The 16456-nt window shown below is 50.3% G+C and overlaps 22 non-coding genes across 22 annotated transcripts; all 22 read right to left on the bottom strand.

Moving 5' to 3' along the window:
- Positions 1-18: 18 nt before the first annotated feature.
- Positions 19-91, bottom strand: Trnaf-gaa (transfer RNA phenylalanine (anticodon GAA)). Its single transcript has one exon. It is a non-coding gene; the product is annotated as a tRNA-Phe (tRNA).
- Positions 92-670: 579 nt separating this feature from the next.
- Positions 671-752, bottom strand: Trnas-uga (transfer RNA serine (anticodon UGA)). The gene has a single exon. It is a non-coding gene; the product is annotated as a tRNA-Ser (tRNA).
- A 927-nt stretch (positions 753-1679) lies between these two features.
- Trnak-uuu (transfer RNA lysine (anticodon UUU)) lies at positions 1680-1752 on the bottom strand. The gene has a single exon. It is a non-coding gene; the product is annotated as a tRNA-Lys (tRNA).
- A 537-nt stretch (positions 1753-2289) lies between these two features.
- Trnaf-gaa (transfer RNA phenylalanine (anticodon GAA)) lies at positions 2290-2362 on the bottom strand. Its single transcript has one exon. It is a non-coding gene; the product is annotated as a tRNA-Phe (tRNA).
- A 579-nt stretch (positions 2363-2941) lies between these two features.
- Trnas-uga (transfer RNA serine (anticodon UGA)) lies at positions 2942-3023 on the bottom strand. Its single transcript has one exon. It is a non-coding gene; the product is annotated as a tRNA-Ser (tRNA).
- A 927-nt stretch (positions 3024-3950) lies between these two features.
- On the bottom strand, positions 3951-4023 carry Trnak-uuu (transfer RNA lysine (anticodon UUU)). The gene has a single exon. It is a non-coding gene; the product is annotated as a tRNA-Lys (tRNA).
- A 537-nt stretch (positions 4024-4560) lies between these two features.
- Trnaf-gaa (transfer RNA phenylalanine (anticodon GAA)) lies at positions 4561-4633 on the bottom strand. The gene has a single exon. It is a non-coding gene; the product is annotated as a tRNA-Phe (tRNA).
- Positions 4634-5212: 579 nt separating this feature from the next.
- On the bottom strand, positions 5213-5294 carry Trnas-uga (transfer RNA serine (anticodon UGA)). Its single transcript has one exon. It is a non-coding gene; the product is annotated as a tRNA-Ser (tRNA).
- Positions 5295-6221: 927 nt separating this feature from the next.
- Trnak-uuu (transfer RNA lysine (anticodon UUU)) lies at positions 6222-6294 on the bottom strand. Its single transcript has one exon. It is a non-coding gene; the product is annotated as a tRNA-Lys (tRNA).
- A 537-nt stretch (positions 6295-6831) lies between these two features.
- On the bottom strand, positions 6832-6904 carry Trnaf-gaa (transfer RNA phenylalanine (anticodon GAA)). The gene has a single exon. It is a non-coding gene; the product is annotated as a tRNA-Phe (tRNA).
- A 579-nt stretch (positions 6905-7483) lies between these two features.
- Positions 7484-7565, bottom strand: Trnas-uga (transfer RNA serine (anticodon UGA)). Its single transcript has one exon. It is a non-coding gene; the product is annotated as a tRNA-Ser (tRNA).
- A 927-nt stretch (positions 7566-8492) lies between these two features.
- On the bottom strand, positions 8493-8565 carry Trnak-uuu (transfer RNA lysine (anticodon UUU)). Its single transcript has one exon. It is a non-coding gene; the product is annotated as a tRNA-Lys (tRNA).
- A 537-nt stretch (positions 8566-9102) lies between these two features.
- Positions 9103-9175, bottom strand: Trnaf-gaa (transfer RNA phenylalanine (anticodon GAA)). The gene has a single exon. It is a non-coding gene; the product is annotated as a tRNA-Phe (tRNA).
- A 579-nt stretch (positions 9176-9754) lies between these two features.
- Positions 9755-9836, bottom strand: Trnas-uga (transfer RNA serine (anticodon UGA)). Its single transcript has one exon. It is a non-coding gene; the product is annotated as a tRNA-Ser (tRNA).
- Positions 9837-10763: 927 nt separating this feature from the next.
- Positions 10764-10836, bottom strand: Trnak-uuu (transfer RNA lysine (anticodon UUU)). Its single transcript has one exon. It is a non-coding gene; the product is annotated as a tRNA-Lys (tRNA).
- Positions 10837-11373: 537 nt separating this feature from the next.
- On the bottom strand, positions 11374-11446 carry Trnaf-gaa (transfer RNA phenylalanine (anticodon GAA)). The gene has a single exon. It is a non-coding gene; the product is annotated as a tRNA-Phe (tRNA).
- Positions 11447-12025: 579 nt separating this feature from the next.
- Positions 12026-12107, bottom strand: Trnas-uga (transfer RNA serine (anticodon UGA)). Its single transcript has one exon. It is a non-coding gene; the product is annotated as a tRNA-Ser (tRNA).
- A 927-nt stretch (positions 12108-13034) lies between these two features.
- Trnak-uuu (transfer RNA lysine (anticodon UUU)) lies at positions 13035-13107 on the bottom strand. Its single transcript has one exon. It is a non-coding gene; the product is annotated as a tRNA-Lys (tRNA).
- A 537-nt stretch (positions 13108-13644) lies between these two features.
- Trnaf-gaa (transfer RNA phenylalanine (anticodon GAA)) lies at positions 13645-13717 on the bottom strand. The gene has a single exon. It is a non-coding gene; the product is annotated as a tRNA-Phe (tRNA).
- Positions 13718-14296: 579 nt separating this feature from the next.
- Trnas-uga (transfer RNA serine (anticodon UGA)) lies at positions 14297-14378 on the bottom strand. The gene has a single exon. It is a non-coding gene; the product is annotated as a tRNA-Ser (tRNA).
- Positions 14379-15305: 927 nt separating this feature from the next.
- On the bottom strand, positions 15306-15378 carry Trnak-uuu (transfer RNA lysine (anticodon UUU)). Its single transcript has one exon. It is a non-coding gene; the product is annotated as a tRNA-Lys (tRNA).
- A 537-nt stretch (positions 15379-15915) lies between these two features.
- Trnaf-gaa (transfer RNA phenylalanine (anticodon GAA)) lies at positions 15916-15988 on the bottom strand. Its single transcript has one exon. It is a non-coding gene; the product is annotated as a tRNA-Phe (tRNA).
- Positions 15989-16456: the final 468 nt, after the last annotated feature.

The raw sequence follows: 16456 nt of genomic DNA, 5'->3' as shown, positions 1-16456 counted from the left end.
GGCTTCAAAACGAAGCCGTGCCGAAACCCGGGATCGAACCAGGGACCTTTAGATCTTCAGTCTAACGCTCTCCCAACTCAGCTATTTCGGCTGACGTACAGCGCCCCTCTTTTGCACGTCTGCCCCGTTGCCAATTTCACAGTCATCTTCGTCTGAAAGAACACAGGGACGCCGAAAGGCGAACAGCAGATGCAGTAAAGTACCACACACATTTCTTCTGCTTCCATCGTCGTAACTAGCAAACATGTCGACTCGATTCATGTAATATTGACTTCGCTGACGCTAGAAAAGCTGTGCTATATCGATGCCACGTGCAACTAGTGTGCAGAGAACGAGGCAGAGGAAGGAGTGAGCCTCTCCAACGTGTGTGAGGCAGTATCTAGCAGATACACGCGGTAAAACGTTTGACTTGCGTTTGCTCATTAATTGCTACACGTCATCGTCTGCAAGCTAAAATAATCACATCTGCACTGCCCAGAGAGGCGACACTTGCACTGACACCTGGTGGACGGTTGTGAGACGAGGAGATGAGCTGTGGCTTCTGGGCACGACTGTAGCGCTGCACCCTGGAGCCAAGAACACTGCACCTTGCTGGCGGCCCACGTGTTTAGTAGTGACGCAACTGCTAGGATGCAGCTGAACGTCCATCTTCTGAGAGCGAGAAAATTTCCGCAGTCGGCAGGACTCGAACCTACGCTCCCAGAGGGAATCTGATTTCAAGTCAGACGCCTTAACCACTCGGCCACGACTGCACGTCTCAGAAGCGTCTCTCGACAACTGAAACTCCCACCTTTGCAAGCAATCTCATGGCAGAAGGCAGCATGGGCTCACTCTTTTCTGTAGTGATTCCACTGCCAGCACATTAGACGTTACGAAAGTGTATTAATTTTCGCCCCGACAGGGACTAGAACCCAGGACCCTTTGGTTGAAAACCTAACGCTCTACCGACTGAGCTATCCGCACCCACGCACGAGCATTGTCATACAGCTGCGTCGTGTGCGAGTGATTCGCATGTCGTAATTGCTGGCTTATGGCTCCAATGGCGACTTCACCGACTTCCCACTGACGCGCCGCTGACGCTAGTTTTCTGGCGTCTTAAGGGATGGACATACTTGCAAGTAGCTGCGAGATCATTGAAAAGAAACGCGGCGCCATTGCTTTTGCCGCACTCGACTGATTGAATTGCAATTCCTAAAAAGGAATGAACCTTCACTCTGTCCAACAATTTCAAGCACGTGTGTGTACTCACGAACTCGGCGAAGGCGCGAGAAAATGACGGGGGCGCACTCGTGGGCCTGCGACGGCTTCCTGCAGTCACATCGTCAGTGCGAGGTGGACCGGTAGGCACAGGAAGCAGCGGCCGTCGTGAAACTCAGCATTCTTAAACGGAAATTTTCGTCTTGTTTAGAATGGCGTCATTGGTTTGCACGCTCATTCATGCGTGTGAAAGTATTTGCTGCTCTTTACGCAGAATCGCACGCAGCCGGCGGGATTCGAAACTACTTTCGAGTCAGACGCCTTAACCACTCGGCCACGGCTGCCCCGAACGCAGCGTTCTCCCGACACGTGCAAATTGAACCGCTTAAAGCACTGTGGTGTCAGAAAACGGCGTTGCTGCATTCTTTTCCGTAGTGTTTCCACCACTACCAGAGGAAACGCTACCAAATTATTAAAATTTCCGCCCGAACAGGGACTTGAACCCTGGACCCTTAGGTTAAAAGCCTAATGCTCTACCGACTGAGCTATCCGGGCTCACAACGCCTTATGAAACATCTCACGATGCACAACGACACATTGACTCATGTCCTTTACTGTTGTGCAATCGCTGCATGGAGCTGTTAGTAGTTAAACGTCGCCTGAATGCTGTCTGCAAACTTATCGCGCAAAGCTCGTAACAGACCATCGAACAATGTTGACACACGATGCAAAAACAAACTGCAGCAGTCGTTACGTCTCATACGTTGGAGTAGAGGATTTACGTGTTTTGTCGACACTCATCGGGCAATTGGAAAATTCACAAGCACTTCGAATGCAATGTTTCCCACGTTTTCGCTCATTTCACGGTTCCGCTGGAGACGTTCTTCACCTCCTGGCACAAAACAGGGAACGCAGTCGGTAGGACGTTTTTTTATTTTCTTACTTCTCAGAGAGTTGCCTACTGTGTTCCTCTTATGGCAAGCACTAGACAACCAGAACAGTTACAGAAGAGAGTCATGTCCGTTCTCGGCTCTAGTTACATTATCACAAAGTCAGAGCAATTCCATTGGCGTCGGCTTCAAAACGAAGCCGTGCCGAAACCCGGGATCGAACCAGGGACCTTTAGATCTTCAGTCTAACGCTCTCCCAACTCAGCTATTTCGGCTGACGTACAGCGCCCCTCTTTTGCACGTCTGCCCCGTTGCCAATTTCACAGTCATCTTCGTCTGAAAGAACACAGGGACGCCGAAAGGCGAACAGCAGATGCAGTAAAGTACCACACACATTTCTTCTGCTTCCATCGTCGTAACTAGCAAACATGTCGACTCGATTCATGTAATATTGACTTCGCTGACGCTAGAAAAGCTGTGCTATATCGATGCCACGTGCAACTAGTGTGCAGAGAACGAGGCAGAGGAAGGAGTGAGCCTCTCCAACGTGTGTGAGGCAGTATCTAGCAGATACACGCGGTAAAACGTTTGACTTGCGTTTGCTCATTAATTGCTACACGTCATCGTCTGCAAGCTAAAATAATCACATCTGCACTGCCCAGAGAGGCGACACTTGCACTGACACCTGGTGGACGGTTGTGAGACGAGGAGATGAGCTGTGGCTTCTGGGCACGACTGTAGCGCTGCACCCTGGAGCCAAGAACACTGCACCTTGCTGGCGGCCCACGTGTTTAGTAGTGACGCAACTGCTAGGATGCAGCTGAACGTCCATCTTCTGAGAGCGAGAAAATTTCCGCAGTCGGCAGGACTCGAACCTACGCTCCCAGAGGGAATCTGATTTCAAGTCAGACGCCTTAACCACTCGGCCACGACTGCACGTCTCAGAAGCGTCTCTCGACAACTGAAACTCCCACCTTTGCAAGCAATCTCATGGCAGAAGGCAGCATGGGCTCACTCTTTTCTGTAGTGATTCCACTGCCAGCACATTAGACGTTACGAAAGTGTATTAATTTTCGCCCCGACAGGGACTAGAACCCAGGACCCTTTGGTTGAAAACCTAACGCTCTACCGACTGAGCTATCCGCACCCACGCACGAGCATTGTCATACAGCTGCGTCGTGTGCGAGTGATTCGCATGTCGTAATTGCTGGCTTATGGCTCCAATGGCGACTTCACCGACTTCCCACTGACGCGCCGCTGACGCTAGTTTTCTGGCGTCTTAAGGGATGGACATACTTGCAAGTAGCTGCGAGATCATTGAAAAGAAACGCGGCGCCATTGCTTTTGCCGCACTCGACTGATTGAATTGCAATTCCTAAAAAGGAATGAACCTTCACTCTGTCCAACAATTTCAAGCACGTGTGTGTACTCACGAACTCGGCGAAGGCGCGAGAAAATGACGGGGGCGCACTCGTGGGCCTGCGACGGCTTCCTGCAGTCACATCGTCAGTGCGAGGTGGACCGGTAGGCACAGGAAGCAGCGGCCGTCGTGAAACTCAGCATTCTTAAACGGAAATTTTCGTCTTGTTTAGAATGGCGTCATTGGTTTGCACGCTCATTCATGCGTGTGAAAGTATTTGCTGCTCTTTACGCAGAATCGCACGCAGCCGGCGGGATTCGAAACTACTTTCGAGTCAGACGCCTTAACCACTCGGCCACGGCTGCCCCGAACGCAGCGTTCTCCCGACACGTGCAAATTGAACCGTTTAAAGCACTGTGGTGTCAGAAAACGGCGTTGCTGCATTCTTTTCCGTAGTGTTTCCACCACTACCAGAGGAAACGCTACCAAATTATTAAAATTTCCGCCCGAACAGGGACTTGAACCCTGTACCCTTAGGTTAAAAGCCTAATGCTCTACCGACTGAGCTATCCGGGCTCATAACGCCTTATGAAACATCTCACGATGCACAACGACACATTGACTCATGTCCTTTACTGTTGTGCAATCGCTGCATGGAGCTGTTAGTAGTTAAACGTCGCCTGAATGCTGTCTGCAAACTTATCGCGCAAAGCTCGTAACAGACCATCGAACAATGTTGACACACGATGCAAAAACAAACTGCAGCAGTCGTTACGTCTCATACGTTGGAGTAGAGGATTTACGTGTTTTGTCGACACTCATCGGGCAATTGGAAAATTCACAAGCACTTCGAATGCAATGTTTCCCACGTTTTCGCTCATTTCACGGTTCCGCTGGAGACGTTCTTCACCTCCTGGCACAAAACAGGGAACGCAGTCGGTAGGACGTTTTTTTATTTTCTTACTTCTCAGAGAGTTGCCTACTGTGTTCCTCTTATGGCAAGCACTAGACAACCAGAACAGTTACAGAAGAGAGTCATGTCCGTTCTCGGCTCTAGTTACATTATCACAAAGTCAGAGCAATTCCATTGGCGTCGGCTTCAAAACGAAGCCGTGCCGAAACCCGGGATCGAACCAGGGACCTTTAGATCTTCAGTCTAACGCTCTCCCAACTGAGCTATTTCGGCTGACGTACAGCGCCCCTCTTTTGCACGTCTGCCCCGTTGCCAATTTCACAGTCATCTTCGTCTGAAAGAACACAGGGACGCCGAAAGGCGAACAGCAGATGCAGTAAAGTACCACACACATTTCTTCTGCTTCCATCGTCGTAACTAGCAAACATGTCGACTCGATTCATGTAATATTGACTTCGCTGACGCTAGAAAAGCTGTGCTATATCGATGCCACGTGCAACTAGTGTGCAGAGAACGAGGCAGAGGAAGGAGTGAGCCTCTCCAACGTGTGTGAGGCAGTATCTAGCAGATACACGCGGTAAAACGTTTGACTTGCGTTTGCTCATTAATTGCTACACGTCATCGTCTGCAAGCTAAAATAATCACATCTGCACTGCCCAGAGAGGCGACACTTGCACTGACACCTGGTGGACGGTTGTGAGACGAGGAGATGAGCTGTGGCTTCTGGGCACGACTGTAGCGCTGCACCCTGGAGCCAAGAACACTGCACCTTGCTGGCGGCCCACGTGTTTAGTAGTGACGCAACTGCTAGGATGCAGCTGAACGTCCATCTTCTGAGAGCGAGAAAATTTCCGCAGTCGGCAGGACTCGAACCTACGCTCCCAGAGGGAATCTGATTTCAAGTCAGACGCCTTAACCACTCGGCCACGACTGCACGTCTCAGAGGCGTCTCTCGACAACTGAAACTCCCACCTTTGCAAGCAATCTCATGGCAGAAGGCAGCATGGGCTCACTCTTTTCTGTAGTGATTCCACTGCCAGCACATTAGACGTTACGAAAGTGTATTAATTTTCGCCCCGACAGGGACTAGAACCCAGGACCCTTTGGTTGAAAACCTAACGCTCTACCGACTGAGCTATCCGCACCCACGCACGAGCATTGTCATACAGCTGCGTCGTGTGCGAGTGATTCGCATGTCGTAATTGCTGGCTTATGGCTCCAATGGCGACTTCACCGACTTCCCACTGACGCGCCGCTGACGCTAGTTTTCTGGCGTCTTAAGGGATGGACATACTTGCAAGTAGCTGCGAGATCATTGAAAAGAAACGCGGCGCCATTGCTTTTGCCGCACTCGACTGATTGAATTGCAATTCCTAAAAAGGAATGAACCTTCACTCTGTCCAACAATTTCAAGCACGTGTGTGTACTCACGAACTCGGCGAAGGCGCGAGAAAATGACGGGGGCGCACTCGTGGGCCTGCGACGGCTTCCTGCAGTCACATCGTCAGTGCGAGGTGGACCGGTAGGCACAGGAAGCAGCGGCCGTCGTGAAACTCAGCATTCTTAAACGGAAATTTTCGTCTTGTTTAGAATGGCGTCATTGGTTTGCACGCTCATTCATGCGTGTGAAAGTATTTGCTGCTCTTTACGCAGAATCGCACGCAGCCGGCGGGATTCGAAACTACTTTCGAGTCAGACGCCTTAACCACTCGGCCACGGCTGCCCCGAACGCAGCGTTCTCCCGACACGTGCAAATTGAACCGTTTAAAGCACTGTGGTGTCAGAAAACGGCGTTGCTGCATTCTTTTCCGTAGTGTTTCCACCACTACCAGAGGAAACGCTACCAAATTATTAAAATTTCCGCCCGAACAGGGACTTGAACCCTGGACCCTTAGGTTAAAAGCCTAATGCTCTACCGACTGAGCTATCCGGGCTCACAACGCCTTATGAAACATCTCACGATGCACAACGACACATTGACTCATGTCCTTTACTGTTGTGCAATCGCTGCATGGAGCTGTTAGTAGTTAAACGTCGCCTGAATGCTGTCTGCAAACTTATCGCGCAAAGCTCGTAACAGACCATCGAACAATGTTGACACACGATGCAAAAACAAACTGCAGCAGTCGTTACGTCTCATACGTTGGAGTAGAGGATTTACGTGTTTTGTCGACACTCATCGGGCAATTGGAAAATTCACAAGCACTTCGAATGCAATGTTTCCCACGTTTTCGCTCATTTCACGGTTCCGCTGGAGACGTTCTTCACCTCCTGGCACAAAACAGGGAACGCAGTCGGTAGGACGTTTTTTTATTTTCTTACTTCTCAGAGAGTTGCCTACTGTGTTCCTCTTATGGCAAGCACTAGACAACCAGAACAGTTACAGAAGAGAGTCATGTCCGTTCTCGGCTCTAGTTACATTATCACAAAGTCAGAGCAATTCCATTGGCGTCGGCTTCAAAACGAAGCCGTGCCGAAACCCGGGATCGAACCAGGGACCTTTAGATCTTCAGTCTAACGCTCTCCCAACTCAGCTATTTCGGCTGACGTACAGCGCCCCTCTTTTGCACGTCTGCCCCGTTGCCAATTTCACAGTCATCTTCGTCTGAAAGAACACAGGGACGCCGAAAGGCGAACAGCAGATGCAGTAAAGTACCACACACATTTCTTCTGCTTCCATCGTCGTAACTAGCAAACATGTCGACTCGATTCATGTAATATTGACTTCGCTGACGCTAGAAAAGCTGTGCTATATCGATGCCACGTGCAACTAGTGTGCAGAGAACGAGGCAGAGGAAGGAGTGAGCCTCTCCAACGTGTGTGAGGCAGTATCTAGCAGATACACGCGGTAAAACGTTTGACTTGCGTTTGCTCATTAATTGCTACACGTCATCGTCTGCAAGCTAAAATAATCACATCTGCACTGCCCAGAGAGGCGACACTTGCACTGACACCTGGTGGACGGTTGTGAGACGAGGAGATGAGCTGTGGCTTCTGGGCACGACTGTAGCGCTGCACCCTGGAGCCAAGAACACTGCACCTTGCTGGCGGCCCACGTGTTTAGTAGTGACGCAACTGCTAGGATGCAGCTGAACGTCCATCTTCTGAGAGCGAGAAAATTTCCGCAGTCGGCAGGACTCGAACCTACGCTCCCAGAGGGAATCTGATTTCAAGTCAGACGCCTTAACCACTCGGCCACGACTGCACGTCTCAGAAGCGTCTCTCGACAACTGAAACTCCCACCTTTGCAAGCAATCTCATGGCAGAAGGCAGCATGGGCTCACTCTTTTCTGTAGTGATTCCACTGCCAGCACATTAGACGTTACGAAAGTGTATTAATTTTCGCCCCGACAGGGACTAGAACCCAGGACCCTTTGGTTGAAAACCTAACGCTCTACCGACTGAGCTATCCGCACCCACGCACGAGCATTGTCATACAGCTGCGTCGTGTGCGAGTGATTCGCATGTCGTAATTGCTGGCTTATGGCTCCAATGGCGACTTCACCGACTTCCCACTGACGCGCCGCTGACGCTAGTTTTCTGGCGTCTTAAGGGATGGACATACTTGCAAGTAGCTGCGAGATCATTGAAAAGAAACGCGGCGCCATTGCTTTTGCCGCACTCGACTGATTGAATTGCAATTCCTAAAAAGGAATGAACCTTCACTCTGTCCAACAATTTCAAGCACGTGTGTGTACTCACGAACTCGGCGAAGGCGCGAGAAAATGACGGGGGCGCACTCGTGGGCCTGCGACGGCTTCCTGCAGTCACATCGTCAGTGCGAGGTGGACCGGTAGGCACAGGAAGCAGCGGCCGTCGTGAAACTCAGCATTCTTAAACGGAAATTTTCGTCTTGTTTAGAATGGCGTCATTGGTTTGCACGCTCATTCATGCGTGTGAAAGTATTTGCTGCTCTTTACGCAGAATCGCACGCAGCCGGCGGGATTCGAAACTACTTTCGAGTCAGACGCCTTAACCACTCGGCCACGGCTGCCCCGAACGCAGCGTTCTCCCGACACGTGCAAATTGAACCGTTTAAAGCACTGTGGTGTCAGAAAACGGCGTTGCTGCATTCTTTTCCGTAGTGTTTCCACCACTACCAGAGGAAACGCTACCAAATTATTAAAATTTCCGCCCGAACAGGGACTTGAACCCTGGACCCTTAGGTTAAAAGCCTAATGCTCTACCGACTGAGCTAACCGGGCTCACAACGCCTTATGAAACATCTCACGATGCACAACGACACATTGACTCATGTCCTTTACTGTTGTGCAATCGCTGCATGGAGCTGTTAGTAGTTAAACGTCGCCTGAATGCTGTCTGCAAACTTATCGCGCAAAGCTCGTAACAGACCATCGAACAATGTTGACACACGATGCAAAAACAAACTGCAGCAGTCGTTACGTCTCATACGTTGGAGTAGAGGATTTACGTGTTTTGTCGACACTCATCGGGCAATTGGAAAATTCACAAGCACTTCGAATGCAATGTTTCCCACGTTTTCGCTCATTTCACGGTTCCGCTGGAGACGTTCTTCACCTCCTGGCACAAAACAGGGAACGCAGTCGGTAGGACGTTTTTTTATTTTCTTACTTCTCAGAGAGTTGCCTACTGTGTTCCTCTTATGGCAAGCACTAGACAACCAGAACAGTTACAGAAGAGAGTCATGTCCGTTCTCGGCTCTAGTTACATTATCACAAAGTCAGAGCAATTCCATTGGCGTCGGCTTCAAAACGAAGCCGTGCCGAAACCCGGGATCGAACCAGGGACCTTTAGATCTTCAGTCTAACGCTCTCCCAACTGAGCTATTTCGGCTGACGTACAGCGCCCCTCTTTTGCACGTCTGCCCCGTTGCCAATTTCACAGTCATCTTCGTCTGAAAGAACACAGGGACGCCGAAAGGCGAACAGCAGATGCAGTAAAGTACCACACACATTTCTTCTGCTTCCATCGTCGTAACTAGCAAACATGTCGACTCGATTCATGTAATATTGACTTCGCTGACGCTAGAAAAGCTGTGCTATATCGATGCCACGTGCAACTAGTGTGCAGAGAACGAGGCAGAGGAAGGAGTGAGCCTCTCCAACGTGTGTGAGGCAGTATCTAGCAGATACACGCGGTAAAACGTTTGACTTGCGTTTGCTCATTAATTGCTACACGTCATCGTCTGCAAGCTAAAATAATCACATCTGCACTGCCCAGAGAGGCGACACTTGCACTGACACCTGGTGGACGGTTGTGAGACGAGGAGATGAGCTGTGGCTTCTGGGCACGACTGTAGCGCTGCACCCTGGAGCCAAGAACACTGCACCTTGCTGGCGGCCCACGTGTTTAGTAGTGACGCAACTGCTAGGATGCAGCTGAACGTCCATCTTCTGGGAGCGAGAAAATTTCCGCAGTCGGCAGGACTCGAACCTACGCTCCCAGAGGGAATCTGATTTCAAGTCAGACGCCTTAACCACTCGGCCACGACTGCACGTCTCAGAAGCGTCTCTCGACAACTGAAACTCCCACCTTTGCAAGCAATCTCATGGCAGAAGGCAGCATGGGCTTACTCTTTTCTGTAGTGATTCCACTGCCAGCACATTAGACGTTACGAAAGTGTATTAATTTTCGCCCCGACAGGGACTAGAACCCAGGACCCTTTGGTTGAAAACCTAACGCTCTACCGACTGAGCTATCCGCACCCACGCACGAGCATTGTCATACAGCTGCGTCGTGTGCGAGTGATTCGCATGTCGTAATTGCTGGCTTATGGCTCCAATGGCGACTTCACCGACTTCCCACTGACGCGCCGCTGACGCTAGTTTTCTGGCGTCTTAAGGGATGGACATACTTGCAAGTAGCTGCGAGATCATTGAAAAGAAACGCGGCGCCATTGCTTTTGCCGCACTCGACTGATTGAATTGCAATTCCTAAAAAGGAATGAACCTTCACTCTGTCCAACAATTTCAAGCACGTGTGTGTACTCACGAACTCGGCGAAGGCGCGAGAAAATGACGGGGGCGCACTCGTGGGCCTGCGACGGCTTCCTGCAGTCACATCGTCAGTGCGAGGTGGACCGGTAGGCACAGGAAGCAGCGGCCGTCGTGAAACTCAGCATTCTTAAACGGAAATTTTCGTCTTGTTTAGAATGGCGTCATTGGTTTGCACGCTCATTCATGCGTGTGAAAGTATTTGCTGCTCTTTACGCAGAATCGCACGCAGCCGGCGGGATTCGAAACTACTTTCGAGTCAGACGCCTTAACCACTCGGCCACGGCTGCCCCGAACGCAGCGTTCTCCCGACACGTGCAAATTGAACCGTTTAAAGCACTGTGGTGTCAGAAAACGGCGTTGCTGCATTCTTTTCCGTAGTGTTTCCACCACTACCAGAGGAAACGCTACCAAATTATTAAAATTTCCGCCCGAACAGGGACTTGAACCCTGGACCCTTAGGTTAAAAGCCTAATGCTCTACCGACTGAGCTAACCGGGCTCACAACGCCTTATGAAACATCTCACGATGCACAACGACACATTGACTCATGTCCTTTACTGTTGTGCAATCGCTGCATGGAGCTGTTAGTAGTTAAACGTCGCCTGAATGCTGTCTGCAAACTTATCGCGCAAAGCTCGTAACAGACCATCGAACAATGTTGACACACGATGCAAAAACAAACTGCAGCAGTCGTTACGTCTCATACGTTGGAGTAGAGGATTTACGTGTTTTGTCGACACTCATCGGGCAATTGGAAAATTCACAAGCACTTCGAATGCAATGTTTCCCACGTTTTCGCTCATTTCACGGTTCCGCTGGAGACGTTCTTCACCTCCTGGCACAAAACAGGGAACGCAGTCGGTAGGACGTTTTTTTATTTTCTTACTTCTCAGAGAGTTGCCTACTGTGTTCCTCTTATGGCAAGCACTAGACAACCAGAACAGTTACAGAAGAGAGTCATGTCCGTTCTCGGCTCTAGTTACATTATCACAAAGTCAGAGCAATTCCATTGGCGTCGGCTTCAAAACGAAGCCGTGCCGAAACCCGGGATCGAACCAGGGACCTTTAGATCTTCAGTCTAACGCTCTCCCAACTGAGCTATTTCGGCTGACGTACAGCGCCCCTCTTTTGCACGTCTGCCCCGTTGCCAATTTCACAGTCATCTTCGTCTGAAAGAACACAGGGACGCCGAAAGGCGAACAGCAGATGCAGTAAAGTACCACACACATTTCTTCTGCTTCCATCGTCGTAACTAGCAAACATGTCGACTCGATTCATGTAATATTGACTTCGCTGACGCTAGAAAAGCTGTGCTATATCGATGCCACGTGCAACTAGTGTGCAGAGAACGAGGCAGAGGAAGGAGTGAGCCTCTCCAACGTGTGTGAGGCAGTATCTAGCAGATACACGCGGTAAAACGTTTGACTTGCGTTTGCTCATTAATTGCTACACGTCATCGTCTGCAAGCTAAAATAATCACATCTGCACTGCCCAGAGAGGCGACACTTGCACTGACACCTGGTGGACGGTTGTGAGACGAGGAGATGAGCTGTGGCTTCTGGGCACGACTGTAGCGCTGCACCCTGGAGCCAAGAACACTGCACCTTGCTGGCGGCCCACGTGTTTAGTAGTGACGCAACTGCTAGGATGCAGCTGAACGTCCATCTTCTGGGAGCGAGAAAATTTCCGCAGTCGGCAGGACTCGAACCTACGCTCCCAGAGGGAATCTGATTTCAAGTCAGACGCCTTAACCACTCGGCCACGACTGCACGTCTCAGAAGCGTCTCTCGACAACTGAAACTCCCACCTTTGCAAGCAATCTCATGGCAGAAGGCAGCATGGGCTTACTCTTTTCTGTAGTGATTCCACTGCCAGCACATTAGACGTTACGAAAGTGTATTAATTTTCGCCCCGACAGGGACTAGAACCCAGGACCCTTTGGTTGAAAACCTAACGCTCTACCGACTGAGCTATCCGCACCCACGCACGAGCATTGTCATACAGCTGCGTCGTGTGCGAGTGATTCGCATGTCGTAATTGCTGGCTTATGGCTCCAATGGCGACTTCACCGACTTCCCACTGACGCGCCGCTGACGCTAGTTTTCTGGCGTCTTAAGGGATGGACATACTTGCAAGTAGCTGCGAGATCATTGAAAAGAAACGCGGCGCCATTGCTTTTGCCGCACTCGACTGATTGAATTGCAATTCCTAAAAAGGAATGAACCTTCACTCTGTCCAACAATTTCAAGCACGTGTGTGTACTCACGAACTCGGCGAAGGCGCGAGAAAATGACGGGGGCGCACTCGTGGGCCTGCGACGGCTTCCTGCAGTCACATCGTCAGTGCGAGGTGGACCGGTAGGCACAGGAAGCAGCGGCCGTCGTGAAACTCAGCATTCTTAAACGGAAATTTTCGTCTTGTTTAGAATGGCGTCATTGGTTTGCACGCTCATTCATGCGTGTGAAAGTATTTGCTGCTCTTTACGCAGAATCGCACGCAGCCGGCGGGATTCGAAACTACTTTCGAGTCAGACGCCTTAACCACTCGGCCACGGCTGCCCCGAACGCAGCGTTCTCCCGACACGTGCAAATTGAACCGTTTAAAGCACTGTGGTGTCAGAAAACGGCGTTGCTGCATTCTTTTCCGTAGTGTTTCCACCACTACCAGAGGAAACGCTACCAAATTATTAAAATTTCCGCCCGAACAGGGACTTGAACCCTGGACCCTTAGGTTAAAAGCCTAATGCTCTACCGACTGAGCTAACCGGGCTCACAACGCCTTATGAAACATCTCACGATGCACAACGACACATTGACTCATGTCCTTTACTGTTGTGCAATCGCTGCATGGAGCTGTTAGTAGTTAAACGTCGCCTGAATGCTGTCTGCAAACTTATCGCGCAAAGCTCGTAACAGACCATCGAACAATGTTGACACACGATGCAAAAACAAACTGCAGCAGTCGTTACGTCTCATACGTTGGAGTAGAGGATTTACGTGTTTTGTCGACACTCATCGGGCAATTGGAAAATTCACAAGCACTTCGAATGCAATGTTTCCCACGTTTTCGCTCATTTCACGGTTCCGCTGGAGACGTTCTTCACCTCCTGGCACAAAACAGGGAACGCAGTCGGTAGGACGTTTTTTTATTTTCTTACTTCTCAGAGAGTTGCCTACTGTGTTCCTCTTATGGCAAGCACTAGACAACCAGAACAGTTACAGAAGAGAGTCATGTCCGTTCTCGGCTCTAGTTACATTATCACAAAGTCAGAGCAATTCCATTGGCGTCGGCTTCAAAACGAAGCCGTGCCGAAACCCGGGATCGAACCAGGGACCTTTAGATCTTCAGTCTAACGCTCTCCCAACTGAGCTATTTCGGCTGACGTACAGCGCCCCTCTTTTGCACGTCTGCCCCGTTGCCAATTTCACAGTCATCTTCGTCTGAAAGAACACAGGGACGCCGAAAGGCGAACAGCAGATGCAGTAAAGTACCACACACATTTCTTCTGCTTCCATCGTCGTAACTAGCAAACATGTCGACTCGATTCATGTAATATTGACTTCGCTGACGCTAGAAAAGCTGTGCTATATCGATGCCACGTGCAACTAGTGTGCAGAGAACGAGGCAGAGGAAGGAGTGAGCCTCTCCAACGTGTGTGAGGCAGTATCTAGCAGATACACGCGGTAAAACGTTTGACTTGCGTTTGCTCATTAATTGCTACACGTCATCGTCTGCAAGCTAAAATAATCACATCTGCACTGCCCAGAGAGGCGACACTTGCACTGACACCTGGTGGACGGTTGTGAGACGAGGAGATGAGCTGTGGCTTCTGGGCACGACTGTAGCGCTGCACCCTGGAGCCAAGAACACTGCACCTTGCTGGCGGCCCACGTGTTTAGTAGTGACGCAACTGCTAGGATGCAGCTGAACGTCCATCTTCTGGGAGCGAGAAAATTTCCGCAGTCGGCAGGACTCGAACCTACGCTCCCAGAGGGAATCTGATTTCAAGTCAGACGCCTTAACCACTCGGCCACGACTGCACGTCTCAGAAGCGTCTCTCGACAACTGAAACTCCCACCTTTGCAAGCAATCTCATGGCAGAAGGCAGCATGGGCTTACTCTTTTCTGTAGTGATTCCACTGCCAGCACATTAGACGTTACGAAAGTGTATTAATTTTCGCCCCGACAGGGACTAGAACCCAGGACCCTTTGGTTGAAAACCTAACGCTCTACCGACTGAGCTATCCGCACCCACGCACGAGCATTGTCATACAGCTGCGTCGTGTGCGAGTGATTCGCATGTCGTAATTGCTGGCTTATGGCTCCAATGGCGACTTCACCGACTTCCCACTGACGCGCCGCTGACGCTAGTTTTCTGGCGTCTTAAGGGATGGACATACTTGCAAGTAGCTGCGAGATCATTGAAAAGAAACGCGGCGCCATTGCTTTTGCCGCACTCGACTGATTGAATTGCAATTCCTAAAAAGGAATGAACCTTCACTCTGTCCAACAATTTCAAGCACGTGTGTGTACTCACGAACTCGGCGAAGGCGCGAGAAAATGACGGGGGCGCACTCGTGGGCCTGCGACGGCTTCCTGCAGTCACATCGTCAGTGCGAGGTGGACCGGTAGGCACAGGAAGCAGCGGCCGTCGTGAAACTCAGCATTCTTAAACGGAAATTTTCGTCTTGTTTAGAATGGCGTCATTGGTTTGCACGCTCATTCATGCGTGTGAAAGTATTTGCTGCTCTTTACGCAGAATCGCACGCAGCCGGCGGGATTCGAAACTACTTTCGAGTCAGACGCCTTAACCACTCGGCCACGGCTGCCCCGAACGCAGCGTTCTCCCGACACGTGCAAATTGAACCGTTTAAAGCACTGTGGTGTCAGAAAACGGCGTTGCTGCATTCTTTTCCGTAGTGTTTCCACCACTACCAGAGGAAACGCTACCAAATTATTAAAATTTCCGCCCGAACAGGGACTTGAACCCTGGACCCTTAGGTTAAAAGCCTAATGCTCTACCGACTGAGCTATCCGGGCTCACAACGCCTTATGAAACATCTCACGATGCACAACGACACATTGACTCATGTCCTTTACTGTTGTGCAATCGCTGCATGGAGCTGTTAGTAGTTAAACGTCGCCTGAATGCTGTCTGCAAACTTATCGCGCAAAGCTCGTAACAGACCATCGAACAATGTTGACACACGATGCAAAAACAAACTGCAGCAGTCGTTACGTCTCATACGTTGGAGTAGAGGATTTACGTGTTTTGTCGACACTCATCGGGCAATTGGAAAATTCACAAGCACTTCGAATGCAATGTTTCCCACGTTTTCGCTCATTTCACGGTTCCGCTGGAGACGTTCTTCACCTCCTGGCACAAAACAGGGAACGCAGTCGGTAGGACGTTTTTTTATTTTCTTACTTCTCAGAGAGTTGCCTACTGTGTTCCTCTTATGGCAAGCACTAGACAACCAGAACAGTTACAGAAGAGAGTCATGTCCGTTCTCGGCTCTAGTTACATTATCACAAAGTCAGAGCAATTCCATTGGCGTCGGCTTCAAAACGAAGCCGTGCCGAAACCCGGGATCGAACCAGGGACCTTTAGATCTTCAGTCTAACGCTCTCCCAACTGAGCTATTTCGGCTGACGTACAGCGCCCCTCTTTTGCACGTCTGCCCCGTTGCCAATTTCACAGTCATCTTCGTCTGAAAGAACACAGGGACGCCGAAAGGCGAACAGCAGATGCAGTAAAGTACCACACACATTTCTTCTGCTTCCATCGTCGTAACTAGCAAACATGTCGACTCGATTCATGTAATATTGACTTCGCTGACGCTAGAAAAGCTGTGCTATATCGATGCCACGTGCAACTAGTGTGCAGAGAACGAGGCAGAGGAAGGAGTGAGCCTCTCCAACGTGTGTGAGGCAGTATCTAGCAGATACACGCGGTAAAACGTTTGACTTGCGTTTGCTCATTAATTGCTACACATCATCGTCTGCAAGCTAAAATAATCACATCTGCACTGCCCAGAGAGGCGACACTTGCACTGACACCTGGTGGACGGTTGTGAGACGAGGAGATGAGCTGTGGCTTCTGGGCACGACTGTAGCG

The sequence above is a fragment of the Schistocerca gregaria genome, unplaced genomic scaffold (assembly GCF_023897955.1).
Source record: "Schistocerca gregaria isolate iqSchGreg1 unplaced genomic scaffold, iqSchGreg1.2 ptg000318l, whole genome shotgun sequence".
NCBI classification, from domain to species: Eukaryota; Metazoa; Arthropoda; class Insecta; order Orthoptera; family Acrididae; genus Schistocerca; species Schistocerca gregaria.
The sequence above is the reverse complement of the archived record's forward strand: the minus strand, read 5'-3'. Positions and strand labels throughout refer to the sequence as shown.